This window comes from Mirounga angustirostris, unplaced genomic scaffold, assembly GCF_029215605.1.
Source record: "Mirounga angustirostris isolate CCGP_5_RB_7025 unplaced genomic scaffold, mMirAng1.0.hap1 SCAF_6, whole genome shotgun sequence".
Classification (NCBI taxonomy): domain Eukaryota; kingdom Metazoa; phylum Chordata; class Mammalia; order Carnivora; family Phocidae; genus Mirounga; species Mirounga angustirostris.
This window is the reverse complement of record NW_026991714.1, coordinates 111,864,182-111,887,961: the sequence shown is the minus strand read 5'-3', so window position 1 is coordinate 111,887,961 and position 23,780 is coordinate 111,864,182.

Here is a 23,780-nt window from a genome sequence, read left to right as displayed (position 1 = left end):
TGAAGATGTCAATGCTACCTAGAGCAATCTACACATTCAATGCAATCCCCATCAAAATACCATCCACTTTTTTCAAAGAAATGGAACAAATAATCCTAAAATTTGTATGGAACCAGAAAAGACCCCGCATAACCAGAGGAATGTTGAAAAAGAAAAGCAAAGCTGGCGGCATCACAATTCCGGACTTCCAGCTCTATTACAAAGCTGTCATCATCAAGACAGTATGGTACTGGCACAAAAACAGACACATAGATCAATGGAACAGAATAGAGAGCCCAGAAATGGACCCTCAACTCTATGGTCAACTCATCTTTGACAAAGCAGGAAAGAATGTCCAATGGAAAAAAGACAGTCTCTTCAACAAATGGTGTTGGGAAAATTGGATAGCCACATGCAGAAGAATGAAACTGGACCATTTCCTTATACCACACACAAAAATAGACTCCAAATGGTTGAAAGACCTCAATGTGAGACAGGAGTCCATCAAAATCCTAAAGGAGAACACAGGCAGCAACCTCTTTGACCTCAGCCGAAGCAACTTCTTCCTAGAAAGATCGCCAAAGGCAAGGGAAGCAAGGGCAAAAATGAACTATTGGGACTTCATCAAGATAAAAAGCTTTTGCAAAGCAAAGGAAACAGTCAACAAAACCAAAGACAACCGACAGAATGGGAGAAGATATTTGCAAATGACATATCAGATAAAGGGCTAGTATCCAAAATCTATAAAGAACTTATCAAACTCAACACCCAAAGAACAAAGAATCCAATCAAGCAATGGGCAGAAGACATGAACAGACATTTTTCCAAAGAAGACATCCAAATGGCCAACAGACACATGAAAAAGTACTCAATATCGCTCAGCATCAGGGAAATCCAAATCAAAACCTCAATGAGATACCACCTCACACCAGTCAGAATGGCTAAAATGAACAAGTCAGGAAACGACAGATGTTGGCGGGGATGCGGAGAAAGGGGAACCCTCCTACACTGTTGGTGGGAATGCAAGCTGGTGCAGCCACTCTGGAAAACTGTATGGAGGTTCCTCAAAAAGTTGAAAATAGAGCTACCATATGATCCATCAATTGCACTACTGGGTATTTACCCCAAAGATACAAAAGTAGGGATCCGAAGGGGTACATGCACCCCGATGTTTATAGCAGCAATGTCCACAATAGCCAAACTGTGGAAAGAGCCAAGATGTCCATAGACAGATGAATGGATAAAGAAGGTGTGGTATATATATACAATGGAATATTATGCAGCCATCAAAAGGAATGAGATCTTGCCATTTGCAACGACGTGGATGGAACTGGAGGGTATTATGTTGCGTGAAATAAGTCAAACAGAGAAAGATATGTATTATATGATCTCACTGATATGAGGAATTCTTAATTGTAGGAAACAAACTGAGGGTTGCTGGGGGGAGAGGGATGGGGTGACTGGGTGATAGACACTGGGGAGGGTATGTGCTCTGGTAAGTGCTGTGAATTGTGCAAGACTGTTGAATCTCAGATCTGTACCTCTGAAACAAATAATGCAATATATGTGAAGAAAAAAAAAAGAAGAAGAAGGTAGCGGGAGGGGAATGAAGCGGGGAAATCGGAGGGGTAGACGAACCATGAGAGACGATGGACTCTGAATAACAAACAGGGTTCTGGAGGGGAGGGGGGTGGGAGGATGGGTTAGCCTGATGGTGGGTATTGAGGAGGGCACATTCTGCATGGAGCACTGGGTGTTATGCACAAACAATGAATCATGGAACACTTCATCTAAAACTAATGATGTAATGTATGGGGATTAACATAAGAATAAAAATAAATAAATTAAAATTAGAGCAGAAATCAATGAATTAGAAACCAGAAGCACAGTAGATCAGATCAACGAAACTAGAAGTTGGTTCTTTGAAAAAATTAATAAGATCAATAAACCACTGGCCAGACTTATCCAAAAGAAAAGAGAAAGGACCCAAATGAATAAAATTATAAATGAAAGGGGAGAGATCACGACTAACACCAAGGAAATAGAAACAATTATTACAAATTATTATCAACAACTATATGCCAATAAACTGAGCAATGTGGATGAAATGGAGGCCTTCCTGGAAACCTATAAGCTGCCAAGACTGAAACAGGAAGAAATTGACAACCTGAATAGGCCAAAAATCAGTAACAAGATTGAAACAGTGATCAAAAACCTCCCCAAAACAAGAGTCCAGGGCCTGATGGATTCCCTGGGGAATTCTACCAAACATTCAAAGAAGAAATAATATCTATTCTACTGAAGCTGTTTCAAAAAATAGAAACAGAAGGAAACCTTCCAAACTCATTCTATGAGGCCAGCATTACCTTAATCCCCAAACCAGGCAAAGACCCCATCAAAAAGGAGAATTTCAGACCAATATCGCTGATGAATATGGATTCCAAAATCCTCAACAAAATCTCAGCTAATAGGATCCAACAATACATTAAAAGGATCATCCACCACGACCAAGTGGGATTCGTCCCCGGGACTCAAGGGTGGTTCAACATTCGCAAATCAATCAATGTGATAGAACACATTAATAAGAGGAGGGAGAAGAACCATAGGGTCCTCTTAGTTGATGCAGAAAAAGCATTTGACAAAATACAACATCTTTTCCTGATTAAAACTCTTCAGAGTATAGGGATAGAGGGAACATTCCTCAAGTTCATAAAATGCATCTATGAAAAACCCACAGCAAATAGCATCCTCAATGGGGAAAAGCTGAGAGCCTTTCCCTTAAGATCAGGAACACGTCAAGGATGCCCACTCTCGCCACTATTGTGCAACACAGTACTAGAAGTCCTAGCAACAGCAATCAGACAACAAAAAGAAATAAAAGGTATTCAAATTGGCAAAGAAGAAGTCAAACTCTCTCTTTTCACAGACGACATGATACTTTATGTGGAAAACCCAAAAGACTCCACCCCAAATTACTAGAACTCATATAGCAATTCAGTAATGTGGCAGGATACAAAATCAATGCACAGAAATCAGTTGCTTTCTTATACACTAACAACGCAACTGTTGAAAGAGAAATTAAAGAAACGATTCCATTTACAATAGCACCAAAAACCATAAGATACCTCAGAATAAACCTAAACAAAGAGATAAAGGATCTATACTCTGGGAACTACAGAACACTCATGAAAGAAATTGAAGAAGACACAAAAAGATGGAAAAATATTCCATGCTCATGGATTGGAAGAATAAACATTGTTAAAATGTCTATGCTACCCAGAGCAATCTATACCTTCAATGCCATCCTGATCAAAATTCCAATGGCATTTTTCAAAGTGCTGGAACAAACAATCCTAAAATTTGTATGGAATCAGAAAAGACCCCAAATTGCCAAGGAAATGTTGAAAAAGAAAAACAAAGCTGGGGGCATCACATTGCCCGATTTCAAACTATATTACAAAGCAGTGATCACCAAGACAGCATGGTACTGGCACAAAAACAGACATATAGACCAATGGAACAGAATAGAGAACCCAGATATGGACCCTCAACTTTATGATCAAATAATCTTTGACAAAGCAGGAAAAAACATGCAATGGAAAAAAGACAGTCTCTTCAATAAATGGTGCTGGGAAAATTGGACAGCCACATGCAGAAGAATGAAACTCGACCATTCTCTAACACCATTCACAAAGATAAACTCAAAGTGGATGAAAGACCTCAATGTGAGACAGGAATCCATCCAAATCCTAGAGGAGAACATAGGCAGTAACCTCTTTGACATCGCCCACAGCAACTTCTTTCAAGATACACCTCCAAAAGCTAGTGAAACAAAAGCAAAAATGAACTTTTGGGACTTCATCAAGATAAAAAGCTTCTGCACAGCAAAGGAAACAACAAAACAAAGAGGCAACCCACAGAATGGGAAAAGATATTTGCAAATGACACTACAGATAAAGGGCTGGTATCCAAGATCTATGCATTGACAAAATACAACACCCAAAAAACAAATAAGTCAAAAAGTGGGCAGAAGATATGAAAAGACACTTCTCCGAAGAAGACATACAAATGGCTAACAGACACATAGAAAAATGTTCATCATCATTAGCCATCAGGGAAATCCAAATCAAAACCACATTGAGATACCACCTTACACCAGTTAGAATGGCAAAAATGGACAGGGAAAGAAACAACAAATGTTGGAGAGGTTGTGGAGAAAGGGGACCCCTCTTACACTATTGGTGGGAATGCAAATTGGTACAGCCACTTTGGAAAACAGTGTGGAGGTTCCTCAAAAATTTAAAAATAGAGCTACCCTATGACCCAGCAATTGCACTCCTGGGTATTTACCCCAAAGACACAGATGTAGTGAAAAGAAGGGCCATATGCACCCCAATGTTCATAGCAGCAATGTCCGCAATAGCCAAACTGTGGAAAGAGCCGAGATGCCCTTCAACAGATGAATGGATAAAGAAGATGTGGTCCATATATACAATGGAATACTACTCAGCCATCAGAAAGGATGAATACCCAACTTTTACATCAACATGGATGGGACTGGAGGAGATTATGCTAGGTGAAATAAGTCAAGCAGAGAAAGTCAATTATCATATGGTTTCACTTATTTGTGGAACATAAGGAATAGCATGGAGGACATTAGGAGAAGGAAGGGAAAAATGGGGGGGAAATTGGAGGGAGAGATGAACCATGAGAGACTATGGACTCTGAGAAACAAACAGGGTTTTAGAGGGGAGGGGGGAGAGGGGATTGGTTAGCCTGGTGGTGGGTATTAAGGAGGGCACGTACTGCATGGAGCATTGGGTATTATACGAAAACAATGGATCGTGGATCACCACATCAAAAACCAATGATGGATTGTATGGTGACTAACATAACATAATAAAATTTAAAAAAAAATTTAAACTGAATGATAATAAAAGTAGGTGTATTAATATTTAGAGTTTTAAAAACCTGCAATTATAGGATGATGTATAGCTATAAATGCATGAAGTGCTTTTAGTGTATTCTAATACATACATTTATGAATATATATATTTTAATGCAGCTTTGTATTCATGTTTTAACATTGCATTTCAATGAATGATACCTACAATTTCAAATATATATATCAAAAATGAATCTTGGGGCGCCTGGGTGGCTCAGTCGGTTAAGCGACTGCCTTCGGTTCAGGTCATGATCCTGGAGTCCCTGGATTGAGTCCCTCATCGGGCTCCCTGCTAGGCAGGGAGCCTGCTTCTCCCTCTGACCTTGCCCCCTCTCATGTGCTCTCTCTCTCATTCTCTCTCTCAAATAAAAAAAAAATCTTTAATAAAAAAAAAAATGAATCTTGTGCGGGTGCCTGGGTGGCTCAGTCGTTAAGCGTCTGCCTTCGGCTCAGGTCATGACCCCAGGGTCCTGGGATCGAGTCCTGCATCGGGCTCCCTGCTCAGCGGGGAGCCTGCCTCTCTCTCTCTGTCTCTTATGAATAAATAAATAAAATCTTTTAAAAAAAATGAATCTTGTGGTGCCTGGGTGGCTCAGTCAGTTAAGCATCCAATTCTTGATTTCAGCTCAGGTCATGATCTCAGGGTTGTGAGGTCAACCCTGTGTGACCTCTGTGTGCTAAGTGTGGAGTCTGCTTGAGATTCTCTCCCTCTCCCTCTGCTCCTTCCCCCACTCACACACACTCTAAATAAATAAATAAATAAATAAATAAATAAATAAATAAATATCTTTAAAAAAAATAAAAATAAAAATGAATCTTGACCCCATTTCACACAATTTACAATAATTAATTTCACACAGATTGTAGACCAAAATATAAAAGGAACAAATCTTCTATAGCAGCAATGTGCACAATAGCAAAACTATGGAAAGAGCCTAGATGTCCATCAACAGATGAATAGATAAAGAAGATGTGATTAAAGATTATATATAGATATAGATATAGATATAGATGATATAGATATAGATAGATATAGATATAGATAGATATATATAAAGTGGAATATTATATATATGGAATATTACTCATCATATATATATGGAATATTACTCAGCCATCAAAAAGAATCAAATCTTGCCATTTGCAATGACATGGATGGAACTAGAGGGTATTATGCTAAATGAAATAAGTCAGAGAAAGACAAATATCATATGATTTCACTCATATGTGGAATTTAAGAAACAAAACAGATGAACATAGGGGAAGGGAAGGAAAAATGAAATAAGATAAAAACCCAGAGGGAGGCAAACCATAAGAGACTCAACTATAGGAAATAAACTGAGGGTTGCTGGAAGGACTGTATGTTAACTAAATTGAATTTAAATTAAAAAATTTTAAAGAAAAAAAATTTAAAGGAAATAAATCCTCTGTAAGAATATAAGAAAATATTTTCATGACTTTGGAGAGGTAAATATTTTTTAAACAGGACACAAAAGCATTAACTAATGAGGAAATTATTGATAATTTGGGCAAATAAAAATTAAGAATCCATTCATCCTAAGATAGCATTATAGGTGTCAAAAGGCAAGCCACACAATAAGAAAAAGTAGCAACAGAGATAAATTTACCATGAAACTAAAGTTTAGCTACACTTTTACAAGCCTTTCCAAGGATTTAGGAAAGGCTCTGGCAAGGCTTGCAGGAAAAAGCCTTCTTGTAAAATTCATAAGACCAAGTGTTCTGTTGTTGATCTCAGTGGCATTTGATTTTAGATCAGGTGATATTGAAGATGTCCTATATCTCTTTGAGAGTCCCCCTCAAAAGACATTGAATTAGGGATACTTTTAATTTGAGTTCAATCAGAAATATTTACATTGTTCACAGTCCCTTCTTTGTAAAATTCTACTGCTCACCACCATGTGTCAAAATGACTTCCAGGAATACTCCCATGACCCTCTATGATGATTCACCCAGAAGCATGAAACAAAGGAGCATGGTTGAGGACCTACCTTGACTTCTCCCCTTACTTATCTGAACTTCTCACTCCAACAGTCAGAAACCTGGTTTGCACCATTAGCCATCCATTTACTTAATTATTCTATTCCAGTATACAAGTGGGGCACTTCCATATTAATTAAATTATACCCCTGTGGGAAATATTTTTATCAACTAGAGTGCAGGGCTTATATAGAGTTTCCTTTATCTTTGGTCTTACAGATTCCATTCATTTCCCAAGTTACTTATGTCAGGAACTCCCCCCCTCCATTTGCTACAATGAGTTTGTTACATGCATTTATAATACAGTTAGATTATTTTGTCATAGTCCGAATGCTCATCTATGACCTCCTAAGTAATATTTTTAAGTGTGCATGCTTTAAGATTCATTCTTTTTGGTGCAAAGTTCTGTGAGTTTGAATAAATGTCACATATCCTATAGAATAGGATAGTATTATAGTATCATACAGAATAGTTTCACCATCTTATAAATTCCTCTGTACTTCACCCCCAAAACATTAGCAACCACTGATTTGTTTGCCATCTCTAGGGTTTTTCCTTTGCTAGGATGTCATACAAATGGTATTGTATGGTATGTAGCCTTTTCAAACTTCCTTCTTTCACTCGGTAATAGGAATTTAAGATTCATTCATGGTTTTGCATGGCTTGATAGCCCATTTATTTTTTATCACTGAATAGGATTCTATTGCGTGAATGTACCACAGTCTGTTTATCCATTCACTTATTGAAGAACATCTTGGTTGCTTCCAGTTTGGGGCGATTATGAATCAAGCTGTTAAAAATATCTGTATGCAGAATTTTTGTGTGTGTGGACATAAGGTCTTAGCACATTTGGGTAATATCTAGGAGCATGATTGCTGGATTATATAGTAATAATATACTTAGCTTTATAAGCTACTGCCCAACTATCTCCCAGAGTGGTTATATCATTTTGCACTCCCATCAATGAGTAAGAGTTCCTGTTGCTCTTATTATATATTAATATTACATATTAATAATATATAATAAGAAACACAATGTAAAGTTTTTTCCAAGGATGTCTGCTAACTTCACTTGTATTCACCATCGTATTGAAGTTCCTAGCCAGTGCAATAAGGTAAAGGAAAAACCAAAATGTATTTAAATAGAAAAAGAGGAAATTGCATTTGGTTTTGTCAGATTTTTTAATATTAGCCGTCTTGATAGCGTAAGTGGCACCTCATTGGTCTTTTAATTTTCAATCCCCTAATAACATAATACTTACCATACTTTTATGTGCTAAATTACCACCTGTATATCTTCTCTGATTAGTATCTGTTCAGATCTTTTACCCATTTTTTAAATGAGTTGTTTGTTTTCATATTGTTGAGTTCAAGAGTTATTTGTGTACTTTGGACACACATTCTTTATCAGATATGTTTTGCAAATATTTTCTTCCAGTCTGGTATGTCTTTTCATTCTCTTAAGAAAGATTTTTACAGAGCAGAAAATCTTAATTTTTCAAAAGTCCACCTTATAAATATTTTTCTTTCAAGGATAGTGCTTTTGGAGTTGTACCTAAAAACTAATCAGCAAGCCCAAGGTCACCTAGATTTTCTCAGCACTTTTTAATGAAGAGTTTTATTGAAATACAATATACAGCCTTAAGGTACACCAATCTTAAGTTTTCAGCTTAATGAGTTAGTACAGAGTGAACATATCCACTTACGTACAAACTAGATTTAAAAAACAGACTGCAACCTGGGGTCAGATCTGACCTGCCACCTGTTATTATACAGCTCCCAATTTAAGAAATTTTTTAATGGTTGGGAACATTTTTAAATGGTTGGGAACATCAGAAAGAGAATTACATTTCACAAAATTCACAGGAAAATTATATGCAATTCAAATTCTAATGTTCATAAATATTCATACTCATTATACATGTATGGACTATACCTGCTATTACACTAAAGGGCTGAGTTGAGCTGTTGCAACAGAAATCATGTAACTCTCAAAACCTAAAATATCTACTATCTGGTCCTTTACCGAAAAAGTTGCCAACCCATTATAGATTACCAGCACCTCAAAAATCCCCCTCATGGCCACTCACATCATTACACCTCCAAAAATAATGACTATTTTGACTTTTTAGTATATGTGCTGCCGAAGCGAGCACGACTATTTTGACTTTTATCACCATAGATTATTTTTGGTTTTTTGCACATTGTATGAATAAGAAGCATATGACATTCACTGTTGTGTCTGACCTCTTTTGCTCAATGTCTATCAGATACACTATGTAGTTGTAATTTGTATAAAATCTTTTAAATATATACTACAGTCTTCATTTATTCCACCATTAATGGACATTTGCATTTTATCATTGGAGGCTATTGTGATTAATGTTGCTAGGAACACTCGTACATGTCTTATTCATTGTCTACATGCATACTGGTACATACACATTTTTGTTGGATATAAAGCTAGATTGGAATGTCTAGGTCAAAGGGTATACAAAACTTTAGCCTTAGTAGATTTTATCGAAGATTTTCCTAAAGTATTTTACAGGTATCTATGCCCACCAGCAATGCATTCACATTTTACTAGCACTTGTACTATGAGTTAATTTTCCTATTATTGATTCACAGGTACCACATATAATATACAAATCTGCCCATTTAGGTTGGTGCCTAAAATTATATTTCCCTGATGACTAATGATATTGACCACTTTTTCTTATAGTTATTGATGTTTGGAAGCCCTTTCCAACATGCTGTTTTAAAGCTTATAGCATTCAACCCCTTTTTAAAGATATCTGTCTTATATATCTATCATTTATCTATCTGCACATATATATGCATATATATAAACTCTATCATCTGTCATCTATCTATCCCTTTTAAAAGATATCTATCTATCTACCTATGTATCTATCTGAAACATGTGGGAGATATATTAAAAAACAAATATATTATGCTACCTTGCGTTTTTCACTCTCTTCCTTATAGTGTATTTTGTAAACCAGAATTCCTAATTAAATGAATCTATCTACTTGAATTTTTTCCTTCATGGTAAGTGCTTTCTAAATACTGTTTAAGAAATCCTGGCTTTCCTAATGGTCCTGAAGACATCTCTATGTTATCTTCCAAAGGATTTCTTGTTTTACCTTTCATATTTGGCTATAATCCATCCATAATTATTTTTATATGGGTCTAAGAGAGGTTAATTTTTTTTTTCATTTAGATCTTGATTTGTTTCATCATCATTTAGGGAATAGAGTCATATATCTGAATTCTCCATTGTGTCCCTTTGGTGCATTTCTCTATCCTTGTGCAATACTACAGTTTTTAATTATTGTAGCCTTATAATCGTACTTGGTTTCTGGTAATACAAAGGGTCCAGCTTTATGTTTCTTTTGAAAAGCTTTTGCTATTTTCATTCCTTTACATTCCCCTATCAGTTATAGAATCAACTTGTCACTTTCCATTAAAACAACTGGTGATTTTGATTGATGATTTTGGTGATTTTAACTGATTGCTTAGTGGTAGACTCTATAGGTATATTTGGGGGAAATAACATTCTTCCATTCTATAACATGGTATATTCCTCCCTTATTTGTTTTATTTAATTTCTTTCAGCAGTTTTTAGTTTTTTGTATAGTGATTTTGCATATAGTTTATAACATTTATTCCTAGATGCTTGACATTTTTGATACTAAATGACATTTTACATTTTTACTTCCAAATCATTCTTACTAGTATATAGAAATTGACTGTTTGTATATGCCCTTTATGTCCAACAGCCTGGATGATAAATTTATACATTTTAATAATTTATCTATAGATTATTTTGAATTTTCCATATGTACAGAAATAATGACAAACGCATTTCTTCTTTTTCTATTCAAATACATTTTGGTTTTTCCTTTACCCTTACTGCACTGGCTAGGAACTTCAATACAATGGTTTTGCATTAGCAAAATACAAGTGAAGTTATCCTTGGAAAAAACTTTACATTGTGTTTCTTATTATCATTTTAATAGCTGTGGAATCTACAGTAATACACTCTTTTTCATTCCTGATATTGGTAATATAATTCTTCTCTACTCTGTTTGCTCTTGCCAGAAGAATATATATCTAAATGGTGTTTTTGAGGAAATAATATTTGGTTTTATTGATTTTTATTCAGGTATTACAAATAAAATACTCATACATTTTGTATCTTTTTTCCTGACTTCTTGTGATACATGCTTATAAAATCTATTTTCAGTCTTATTTTATAACTTATCAACTCAAGCTATAAGTTTTCCTCTAAGCATAGCTTTAACTGCACTCCACAAGTTTTGATATATATTTTCATCATTACTTGAATAAATATATTTTCTAATTTCCATTGTGATTTATGTTTGGGGTCATGGTTTATTTAGATATGTTTTGTGGTATATTCAAGTATTTGGAGATTTATTTATTTATTTTTTAAAATTTTATTTATTTATTTGAGAGACAGAGATTGAGAGAAAGAGAGAGAGAGAGTAAGAGAGCACAAGGAGGGGGAGCAGCAGAGGGAGAGGAAGAAGCAGGCTCTCTGCTGAGCAGGGAGCTCGACACGGGGCTTGATCTCAGGATCCTGGGATCATGACCTGAGCCAAAGGCAGATGTTTAACTGACTGAGCCACCCAGGCACCCTGGAGATTTATTTTTAGATGGATTCCACTTTGGTCAGAGAATATACCCTGTATGATTTCAACATGAAATTTGTGGGTATGGCTTTAAGACAATCATACAGTCTATTTCCGTAAAAATTCCATGTGTACTTTGAAAGGTAATATATATATAACATATTCTGGAGGTTTTTGGTGTAGTGAGATATATATATATATATATGATCACATTTGTTTATTGTATTATGAAAGTCTTCTATAGCTCCACTGATTTACTATCTTCCTATTGGTTACTGTGAGAGAGAGATTAATATCTCCCAACTATGATTTTGGATTCATTGATACCCTTTTACACATTTCATTTTGCTTTACGTATATATTTAAGCTTATATTATTAATCTTATTAAGTGCAGACAAAAATATGTCATTATAATTTCCAGTTGAATAAGTCCTTTATTTATTCTTATTATTTGAGAGAAAGAGGGAGAGAGAGTGCATGCAAGCAGGGGAGGGGCAGAAGGAGAGGGAGAGAGAGAATCTTAAGCAGTCTCCATGCTGAGGGCAGAGACTCACAAGGGGCTTGATCTCACGACCCTGAGATCTTGACCTGAGTTGAAATCAAGAGCCTGATGCTCAGCCGACTGAGCCACCCAGGCACTCCAAATAAGACCTTTAAATATGACATATTCTTTATTTCAGTGTGGGACTACTGGCAATAAATTCTTTTTATATATCAGAAATGTGTTTTACCATCACTTTTGAAATATAGAACTCTAAGTTAGCAACTCTTTCTTTCAGAACGTGTTCTTGTTTTACTTTTTGTGTGTGTCAGTCTTATTGTTGCTCCTTTGAGGCTAATGAGCCTTTTTCCCCTCAATCTGGCTGCTTTCAAGATTTTCATTTTGACTTTGGTTACAGCATTTTTACTGTAATGTGTTCAAGTGTAGGTCTCTTTTTATTCATTTTGTTTATGGTTTGCAGTCTCTTGAACTTGGTCTCGAGGTCTTTCATTAGATTTTGTAAAATTCTTAGCCTATAATTCTTCTAACTTTTTTTCTGCCTTTTCTCTTGTTTCTCTCTCTCTCCCCTTCCCTCCTGAGATGTCAATTACACATATTTAGACTTTTTGGCATGACCCCCTTTTTTTCCTTACATAATTCCATCTGCATTTTTTCTACTACATATTTTAGTTCACTATTACTCAGTTCTGTTGTAACCAAACTTCTGTTAAACCCATCTATGGGAATTATTTCAGTTCTAAAATTTCTATAGATTACTCTTTTTATAGATTCCACTTCTCCATTGAAATTTGTTATCTATTTTCTTGAACAAGTGAACTATGGTTTCTTAAAAGTATCTGGCTGATAACTTTAAATTTTAGAGTTACACTGTATATCCAGAGTTTTATTACATTATAACTCTGTTCCTTTTCTCTTTTTTTCTTTTGATTTGCAGCCACATGGCCACTTTTTCTGTAATGTTTAGTTAGTTTTATTTTATATTTTTAAAATGTAGAGGTTTGGGATGATTTATATGCCTCCAGACAGAATTTAATTTTCTTCGGACAGGCTACCTTGGGAAGACTTCCTTGATTTAATTAGGAATTAAGATGGCTTAAGGTTTTGTTTCAGGCTTTGTGAGGCTTGACTTGCTTCTTTGTGAGAGCTGGTTTGCTCTTATTCCTAGGAGGAAGCATTCAGGGGCCTCAACTAAATGTCTGTGTTGCTTGCAAGATTCCTCATTGATGGCTGACCTTAAAATTCCTTTCTCTCTCTCTCTCACACACACCCTGAGATTACATAAAAATCGTAGCTTTTTAATGTTTTAATATCTGTTCAGCTTCTCAGTCCATTAGGAATTGGCAAATGCCTCAAGAGAAAACTTCATGCAGAATGTTGGGCTCACTTTTCTGATAACCCTTTCTCCAGGATTTTGGACCCTAAAATTTACCCATTCCCAGAACTAAAATTCAAGATGTGGGTCAAATTAATAATAGTGTAACCCAATCCTGATATAGTGAATTTCTTTCACTAAAGAAAAAGTGAATATCCAATAATGCAAGGGAAGAAATTTAGTTTGAGATAGTTAACAAAGCTACTGTAATCTCATAAAGCAAAATAGGGGATGGGAAAGCAATCCAAAGATTAGCAACAACAGAAAACTGCTTCTATTCCTAAAGCAGGAGAACAATATGAGGAGACGTTTGCAGGGGCCAGGATCCAAATCTAGCAGACAGACACCAGAATCAGAACAGAGGCTTCCAACAAGAGTGGAGATCACATGGGAGATGCAGCCAGTGCCAAGAAAAAAGAAACAAATGTGACTTTCTGCCTGCCTTGGTAATGCATCCTTCTGGATACAACTAACTGGTAGTTGAGAAGAGTCTGAAAAATGTAGAACCAGTCTTCTTTGTGCAGAGCAGAAGAAGGATAGTAAATGCACCTAAATGCAAAAGGCAAAAGACTGGAAAAATCCCTTTAAAGCCAGGTGCAGGGAAACTGATTGAACTCACAAGACTCCCACGTCCCGTTACCTTCGTTCACTGACTGAAAATATTCTTAGATTAGAAGTAACATGAAGGAAGCTACCAAAAAAAAAAAAAAAAGATTTTCCTAAACAAATATCAAACAACTCTGGAAGAGAGAAGTTATTTCAGTAATAGCCAATTTAGTGGATCTTGACCAAGACATTTTAAAATAGAATGGAATGGAATAGGGTAGAATAGAACATCACAACATGTAGGGACTTTGAGAGAAAGTATTTGTTCAAAAAGTTTTAAAACTCAGCTGTCTAGGTGAGTTATTTAAAGTTGGTTTCATTTCACTGAAGAGGAAGCAGACAAGGATAATTTCATTTAAGAATAGCAAGTCAAGACCTTTTAAAGAACAGAAAAAGAGGAAAGAAGATTAAATGCTCTTGGAAAAAAAATCTAAAGTGGCAAGTGAAATGCAAATTTTAAATATTCCCCAGCTAGTCAATAAATCCTTACAAATGGGTGGATTGTTCATCAGAATTGAAATAAGCCCTTGAACTTTGATTTTCATTAGTCTGGGTACATGCTGTTTAAAGAATCTTTAAATTTAGACCATCACCTGTGTTGTGAAACATCTGACAGAAGAAACAAATTACCTCCTCATGGACTCCTCTCCTTTCCCTTCATTTTTCTCAGATATTCAAAGTGAGGATAACAATGACCCCCTCACTGGGTCTTCATCAAGTGTTTTTGGCTGGCATAAGTGTCTCCAGTCAAAAGAAGGATTTAATTTCTGGGAAGGCAATTTTAGTTGTTTTGATTAGGCAATTCTATGACAAAAGGACTAGGTATTGGATCGGAGTGGAGCCAGCTGTGTTTCCTTTATTAGCTGCTGAAGGGGTTAGGAAAGGCTCACAGGGGAAATGAGGACCTGGCAGGTGGGAGCTAGGTAAGCATGGAGGGCAGAGTGTTCTCCTTTCAGCCAGAATTGTGATTGCTTGTATTGCTAAGAGGAGGGTTCATCTTGATATTTTATTAGTAATGAAAGATTTATCAGTTAGGATCATTTTGGTTGCAAGAAAGGGAAAATTCAAATCGTATTCATAAGGTGGGTGTATTAACCTTCAGTTCTGAAGAGCTCAGAGGAGGGGCTGGTGTCAAAGAGCTTGACTGGAAGGTCTGATAGATCATCTGGGACCTAGTTTCTCCCATTCTGTTTATTCATTTAGATTTCCTCCTCACAGCCTTCATCCCCAGACTAGCTGGAGAGACTTCTAGTCACAAAGAGGCTTAGGCAGCTTTGGAGCTTGCATTCTCTCTAGGTCTCAGCTAGTGAGAGGGAAAAAAGCAAGAGTCCCTTTCCAATGACTCCCTGCAAAGTTTTTGAATGTCATTGACTTTGATGAGACCATATATCCTTGAATCAGTAACTGTAGCCTGGCGACTAGCTTTGACTTAAGTCAGACCCTGCACACAGGTCTATGCAAACACGTGGCTTGAGATCCGAGGAAGAAGAATCCTTCCGAGGGAAACGAAGGTATTTAATAAAAAGGTTAAACACACACCTGACAAAAACGAATGTCCTCTTTATATGGTGGTCAGGAGCCCTTAGCGGTGGCACAGTGTCTTCCCAGTGTGAAATGGGTTTTTTATTTGTTGTTTGTTCCCCCAGTTTTCTTGTTATATCTTTGGATTCTATAGCTTTGGGAAAAGTGTGGAGGATGTTCCTGAAAGCAATCTTTTGCTCTAAAGGAAAGGGAATAAGAGCCTTACCATATATATATGCCATTAACTACAATGACTTCATTCTTAAAGTTAATTTGCTATATTTAAGGCATACAAAATAGGTATTAAAACAATACATTGAATATCTATGCACTCACATCCTTAATAAGGAACAAAACATTGTCAGAAGAACTAAATAGCCCTTTGGACCTCTCCCCCATTCTTTTCTTTTCCTAGAAATACACTACCCTGAATTTAGTGTTTTTTGTTCCTATGCCTATGTTCATATTTTAACTAAAATTTGTATGAATCTCCAAGCAACATGTAATATTGTTTTATATATTTTTCATGTATATAAATATATATTTCTTATGTGAAATATATATATATATATATTTTTTAAGATTTTATTTATTTGAGAGAGAATGAGATAGAGAGAGAGAGCATGAGAGGGGGGAGGGTCAGAGGGAGAAGCAGACTCCCTGCTGAGCAGGGAGCCCGATGCGGGACGCGATCCCGGGACTCCAGGATCATGACCTGAGCCGAAGGCAGTCGCTTAACCAACTGAGCCACCCAGGTGCCCGAAATATATATATTTCTTATATATTTAGTTGTTTGTTACTTTTTTTCTCAATTATATTTGATACATGTAGCTCTAGTTCTTTCATTTTACTCGTGTTGTATTTCCTTTTTTTTTTATGTCTGAATACATAATAATTGAATTATCTACTCTCCAGGTGATAGACATTTGATTCGTTCCCGATATTGCTACTAGGACCAATGTTGTTGTGAGTTCTTTTCTACATACACGTTCAAGGATACCTCCGTGGTGTCTACCAAGAAGTGGAATTAACGGGTTGGGAAACTTGGATGCTTTCAACTTCACTGGTTATTGTCAAACTGTTTTTCAAATAAGTTGTACCAATGTACATGTTCACGAGCAAAGTATAAGTATCCCTGTGGCTCCACATCTTTGCCAACGTGGTATTGTCAGACTTTTTAATTTTTGCCAGCCTGATTAGTGTGAAATTTGTGGTTTTAATGAGAATTTCTATAACTGCTAATGACCTAGAGTATCTTGTCCTATATCTACAGGCTACTCAGATTTCTTCTGGGAATTTTCCGTTTAACTATTGCTGATCCCCTGCCCTGCCCAGCTTATTTCATTTCGTAGTGCTTTGTAGACTTTAGTGTTATTCTGTATATGATTTGTTTGGAGGGTAAGGAGTTTATAGGTGTTGTAAATATGCTTCTTCCAGTTCTTGAATTGTCATTGTGCATGTGTGAATTTCTTAATAAACAAACTGTAATTATAATGTTATCAAAATTATCACTTTATTTTCATGGTTTGTGTTCTTTGTACCCTAACTAAGAAATGTTTCCTTACCTCAGATTTTGAAAGATGTTTTTCTGCATGCCTGCTAAGAATTCCCCATTACTGGGGACGTCCTCAGGATGGTGTTTCCACAGAAGAAGAAAGCGCATCTCAGAGAGAGATGGCTGGAAACCTTTATTAAATTAACTGTCTTTCAGTCTCTTCCAGGCAAATCCCCAACACCAAGAAGGAATGATTTCTCTTGGAAAGGTCTTTCACCCCCTATAGGATTCCTGTGGATCTTATACAACAGCCCAGAAAGAGTGTCCCATCCCAGCTGCACAGAATGTGACACCTGAAGGGCAGCTGGAACACAGGCTCCAACACCCACAGGCTTATGCCTGAAACTTTGATGCATCTCTTCTCTCTGACTCACACCCCCAGATACACACACCATGTCCAGGTAGACAGCCTGGTCTGTGCAGTTGAGGGACCCACACTTGAGTAGCTGATAACTCCTCCACTGTATGATTTCACATTTGACAACAAAACCCTGGTGTCTGCTAACCCCAATTAAAATAAAAAACACCTTTCTCTCACTCAATCTCACCTACTCAAGAGCAGATTCATTTCTGTATTTGCTGATTTTCTCTCTCTCTGCTATGAGACTTGCAACAGGAAGAAAATAGTGAGGAAAATAAGAGAGACAGTACTAGAAAGTAAAGCTTTCAAAACTAAAAAATATTTCCATCTGCCAACCAGAGAAGTGTTCTATGATGCTTGTGGGGTGGCCATATACATCCCCAGCAGAATTTCTAGAATCACATGACCTTAGGAACTTTTCTCCAGCATCAGTACTTACTCTAGTTTGATGTGGACATTTGAGGCATTGTGGTAATGCCTTAGGAACTTTTCTCCAGCATCAGTACTTACTTAGGCATTGTGGTAATACCTTAGGAACTTTTCTCCAGCATCAGTACTTACTCTAGTTTGATGTGGACATTTGAGGCATTGTGGTAATGAAGTAAAGAAAGAGGTCATCTTGACTATCAGGAACTAGGGTATCTTGTCACCTAGTTTAAGCCCATCGACATGGGGAAGCAAGCTTGGGGGTGTGCCAGGCTTAGCTGAGACAGTAGGAATTAGGCTCTCTGTCAAAATGCAGCAAAATCTCTGTTCTCCTCCCAATTCTCTCCCCCTACCATCACTGTAACAACTCATATATCATAATAAGCAATCAGCTCTCCTGTTGTCTCAATCTACTTACTACACCACCAATCTGTGAATGGCCCAGGTGCCTCTGGAGGTTTCCTAATTTGCAAAGACTCCCTGAGCAGAGAGGGAGGGAGAGAGAGAGAGAGAGAGAGAGAGAGAGAGAGAGAGAGAGGCTAAAATGTTTGGTGTGGGGCCAAGGGAGAACCTAATCTGATATGACCTAATCTGGTGTGATACCAACAGGCTTCTCCATGCGATGGCACTCAGTATTTCATTCTTCGATTCGGTTTCTCTTTCTCCCATGAGTATTATTTAAAAAGTTGTTTTCACTAAATTGAGCAATATAACAGTGAGTTGTTTCATGATTCAAAAACTGACTTCATGAACTCTCATATATCAAGCAGTTAACATAGTTCTCCCTCTTGAACAACAGGATAAAGAAATTATATTGGGATATTTTGGGGGGAATCATGCCCCTCTTTGTCCCTTTTTTCTTTCCCCATGCTATGTTCCTCCCCTTAAGTTAATGAATTCTGAAGGCCTCTATTGAAATAAGCAACGGGGGTGTTGTCACTCAAAGCTCAAAGTGAGATCATGGTGTCTCTTAGACCTTGAAGAAAGTCTTACTTATTTTAAGAGCTGTTATCTCTTTCAAAAAAGAAAGCCCCGAAAAAATCTTTCAAAAATCCTTTACCTTTCATTCTAGCTACCCAAGGCAATTCATTTTAATTCTGATTGTGCACTTTCCTTTACTCTCCCTTAACAAATTTTAGAAAGGTGAATGTTCGGCTCCCTTGGAGAGTCTTTGTCTGGCTCTGCAGAGCTTTGCACCATTAGCCTGACTTCTCCCCTTCTTATAAAAAGCAACATGCCTGGGTTGCTGAGGGAGAGCTGGGTATAGGTAGGAAGGGCACACCAGCTAATCTTCTAACCAGAGGGAGTCAGTGTGAGTATTTTTCCCTAGAAAAGTGTGGAAAGTCTCCCAAAAAGATAAACCATGACCATAAAGTCTTCTGACTGCAAAGGAAACACACTTCACACTAATTTTCATCTCTGCCATTGGACAAGAATATGATTTTCCCCGTGGACACAAGTCTGGACTCAATCAGAATGCGGAGACCATATAGTGTGGTGTGGGGTAAGAATGGGTGAGAGACTGAAGAACAATGAGAGTAGATGAAGGGGGTGAGGAAGACACTTGGCAAACTGATTCTTGCTGTGCCTGCTCAGTCCTTCAGCAAACAACACACTTCACATGATGTTCTGTGTCAATATAAAAGAAGGTCCTTGAGGGGCGCCTGGGTGGCTCAGTCGTTAAGTGTCTGCCTTCAGCTCAGGTCATGATCCCATGGTCCTGGGATTGAGCCCCACATTGGGCTCCCCACTCAGTGGGAAGCCTGCTTCTCCCCCTCCCTCTGTCTGCTGCTCCCCCTACTTGTGCTGTCTCTCTCTGGGTGTCAAAGAAATAATAAAATCTTTTAAAAAGAAGGGTCCTTGAGGTCTAAAAGTGAAGATTTGAGATCCCAGATAGAATCGGGGTGACCTGGTCCAGGATCTGTCCTTGTGCATGGAATGGGGGCTTCTGAGACATGTGCAGTTTTCATGAATCAAGTCAATACTCAGATCACAACCTCATAAAATAAAACTTTTCTTGGATAAAGTAGTCCACTCAGATTTAAGGCAACCCTCACTCATTCTTTTCTGTGGTTTTTTTCCAGTGTTATTTATTGAGTCCTAGAGGGCCAACCCTTTGCAAACTCCTTTTCTAGAGTCAGGCTGATCTAGTGCAGGGCCAGCAAGTTGAAAACAGGTCCCAGTGTGGTCCTTTTTGAGGTGGTTTCCTTCTCCTCACATGAAACTTTCTGACTTTTCACCTTTTATCAGCCTCAGATTCCAGGCAGCCTACTTTTCAACAATCTTCAAGCTGCCTCTAATTTTTTTACTTAAAGAAACAAAGACACCTTTCCAGAATGTCCTGTATATAAAGGAATCAGCATCCTATTTAAGAGAAAGACTAAAATGCCAGCCACGAACCAACCTAGATCCCTGGATTTGAGCTCATGGGTGCCTCTTTCTCTTTCTTCCCTTTGCAATTCTACCCAACCCCGGTCTCCTTAATGGCTCCAGTGATATGTCACTTTTAACCTCTGGCCAACTATGGATGCAAGTGTTCTAACACTTAACCCCTAAGCATATGAGACAACACAGAATTTTGTAAAAGACTTGGCAAAAACTAAGAAGGAAGAGGAAAATAAATAATCATAGAGAAGATGCAAAGCAAAAAAAGTTATTCAACTTTCATGCATTGTTCAATATTTATTCAGCAAGCATTTATCGAGCACCCACTAAGTGCCAGGAGCTGGAGACATGATGGTGGACAGTACAGAACTCCTGCCTTCATGGAACTAATAGTCCAGCAGCAGTCTGAGTTGATATTGCAGAGATCTGAGGATCTCTCATCGGTCCTTGCTTCCAGGGATCCAAATCCCTCTTCCCTTCCATAGTCTTTTCCAAGAAAAACAAAGTCCAGGAGGAAAACACTATCCCATGACTTGGCATCTAATCCTAAATACCCAAGAGCTTCCAACTCTGATTTTCCTCTAGCTTCTTCCCATTCAGTCCTCAGTCACTTTTCATTGTGAACTGCAGAGTTGCTGAATGTTGGAGCTTTCCACTTCGGGGGGTGAGAGGACTGTTCTACCTGTCAGCTACAAACTTGGAACTCTATCATCTACTCAACGGACACTTGGGAACAGGGCCTCTAGCAGTGAGTAAAGATGTTTAGGTTCACAAAAGGAGGAATTTGAGGTTGGAAAGAATAGGAGATAATTCAGCCTGGAGAGGAAATAAGCAAAGCTAGACTTCAAAACGAAATCTTCCTCAGTATTCTTTCCTTATATGTGTGTGCATGTGCGTGCATTAGGGTAGCTGAGCCACTAATAGAGACCATATACCTTTTCCTATTATATATTGTGGAATGACATTATTGAGAATACATTTAGGACTGTATAAACTATGCTTTGTGGATGAAATCTGGAAAACTACTTCTGCATTTGGGAGTGTCATTTCTAAATATCCAAGATATTCTGGATAATCAAAGCCATGAAAAGACTGGGAGCTGGGAGCTAGGAGTTGACTGAACTTGGATTTTAAGCACTGGGACAAGTAAGAAAATCATGATTTCAGTTCACAGTTCAACAAGATAATTCCTGGGGTACCAAAAAAAGCTCTAGAGGGAAGATTGTCATGGGAAATGACACCTGGATGAACTGACCTTACATAACAGGCTATGATTCATACCACTCGAGATTTGGGGAGTGGATGTTGTTCTTGGCCAAATTATAGCTTCCATCTAATTCCTTGAAGTCAGGCAATCTCCCTTTGTACAAATATGATGAAAGTACAGCAAATTTGTAATCTGAGATAATGGTAGTACCAAATGAGGCAGATTAATGAGGTATCTGCATCTTCTACAGGATTCAGCACTACTTTATTCATCCATTTCTCAATTATCTCTAATGAGCAACTTAAGAAGATTTGTATTTTGCCACCTAATTTCAGGCCGGGAGAGTTATTTTATCAGGATGGTACCAGCGGCATGTGCCAGATGACTCATGATAGCAAAGGAATGAAGATCCCCAGGGTAGACTGTGAAAGAGCAAATATTGCCTTAGAAGTCATTATTTTCATTTTACTAAGTCTGTATGCTTTTTCCTTTTTTTTATAGTGAACATTCGCTTCTTGGGAAACAAGAGAAATTGAAAAGAGAAATCGATGAATGTCACTATCAAAGAACTGAGGAATCTGGTGAAAGAATCCACAGGCTTCATGCTTGAGAGATGGTTGAAGTAACTATAGGTGTTTACTTTGGAAAGAAAAAATTTAGGAGGCCATAATGTAAGAAGTTCAGTAATGTGAAATAGGGATTGGACATAGTCTATGTCAACTCAGAGAACTGACCTCACGCAAGCATTTCATTATAAAAAGCCAAGTCTAATAATCAGGGTTGTTCTATAATAGACCAGAAGAAGTTCCAGGAAAGTGGTGAGGTCCCTGTTACTAGAGGGAGCCAAGATAATGGATGACCTTTTGGAGGGGAATGTAACAAAAGAAGAGAAAACTAGGAATAGTTCTAAATAAGAATCTATTCTATGCTGAGACTTTTCATATCTTATATCATTTAATACATGCTTCAATGAGGTAGATATTCTTTTCCCAGTTTACAGATGAGGACACTGAGGCTCAGAGAGATGCAGTCAGTTGCCTAAGGTGACATGGCTAGAAAGTGATAAGCCAGGAGTAGAAATCCAGCTCTGTTGGTCTTTATGAAATACTTGTTTTGAGATAGAAGCAACAGATGAGGAGTCGATCAAGAACATCAGAGCTGACAAAATTGACCCACATTTTTGGCCCATCAACTCTGTTCTCCCATTCCAGCTATCAGGGCTAGCCATGATGCCCCTTGCCCTCAGCTCCCGAAAATAATACTAGCCAGGGTGGACAGCCATGCTTTAACCACACTGTTAAAGCCCATTACCCTGTGGGCCTGCTGAGGTGGCCTGCTGTCCTCAGCTTCACCATTCACCCACCTTTCTGGAACTGAGATGTTTCAGAATTCCAACCCCATTTAAGCCCTACTATTCTGCATAGCTCTTTTAATCTCTTTTCCATGAAGGTTGGACCCCATCCTCTATGCTAGCCAATATGAACAAAGAAGGCTCCTAAGGCAGGTTGACTATCCAGGACCATGAAGTTTCCCCTGCCTGATGCTGAGCAGCTGGAGGTGGGTGGAAGAGTGTGACCAGCATCTATTCCATGCTTACTCTATGCTGAGCATAGAACTGAGCTAAGCATTCTACCAAAGGGATGTTAGTCAATGTCTCACAATAGTGCTTCAAGATCAATACTAAGAGTATCCCCCGTTATAGATGAGAAAATTCAGGTTCAGGGAAGTAAAGTAACTAGAAGTGTAATTACTACATGACAGGGAGAGTATTTGAGTGTAACTCTTTCTGGCTCTAAAGTCCAAGCTTTAGGCCACCATATCGTAACTGTTCTTAACATAACTGCTTAGAGTCAGGGTGGGCAACTTTTGGGCACAAGGGCCATTCAGGGGGAAAAAAGGAGGTGCTTATGAGAAGTATTAGTTAATAATTCAAAATAAAGAAACCTTTATTGAATCCCACAGGTGAAACACATATGTTTAGCATCATGAACACATTTTTAACTTAATATGTGTGAACAGGACAGGCTTGTTTCCAGTCAGTTGTCCTGAAAGTGGACGGACTTTGGAAAAAGTTCTTACTTCCTTGGATATCAGTCCCAGCCTGGATCATGCTCAGGTTCACCACAGACTTCTGGACACTATGATTTGGATTCCTCCCATTACAGTCCCAATGGAGACCATTCCCCTTAGTCATCTCAGCTTCCTCTCTATTCCCTTACATACTGCTGAGCTCTTACAATGCTTTGTGGCTAAGCATCTCAAGTT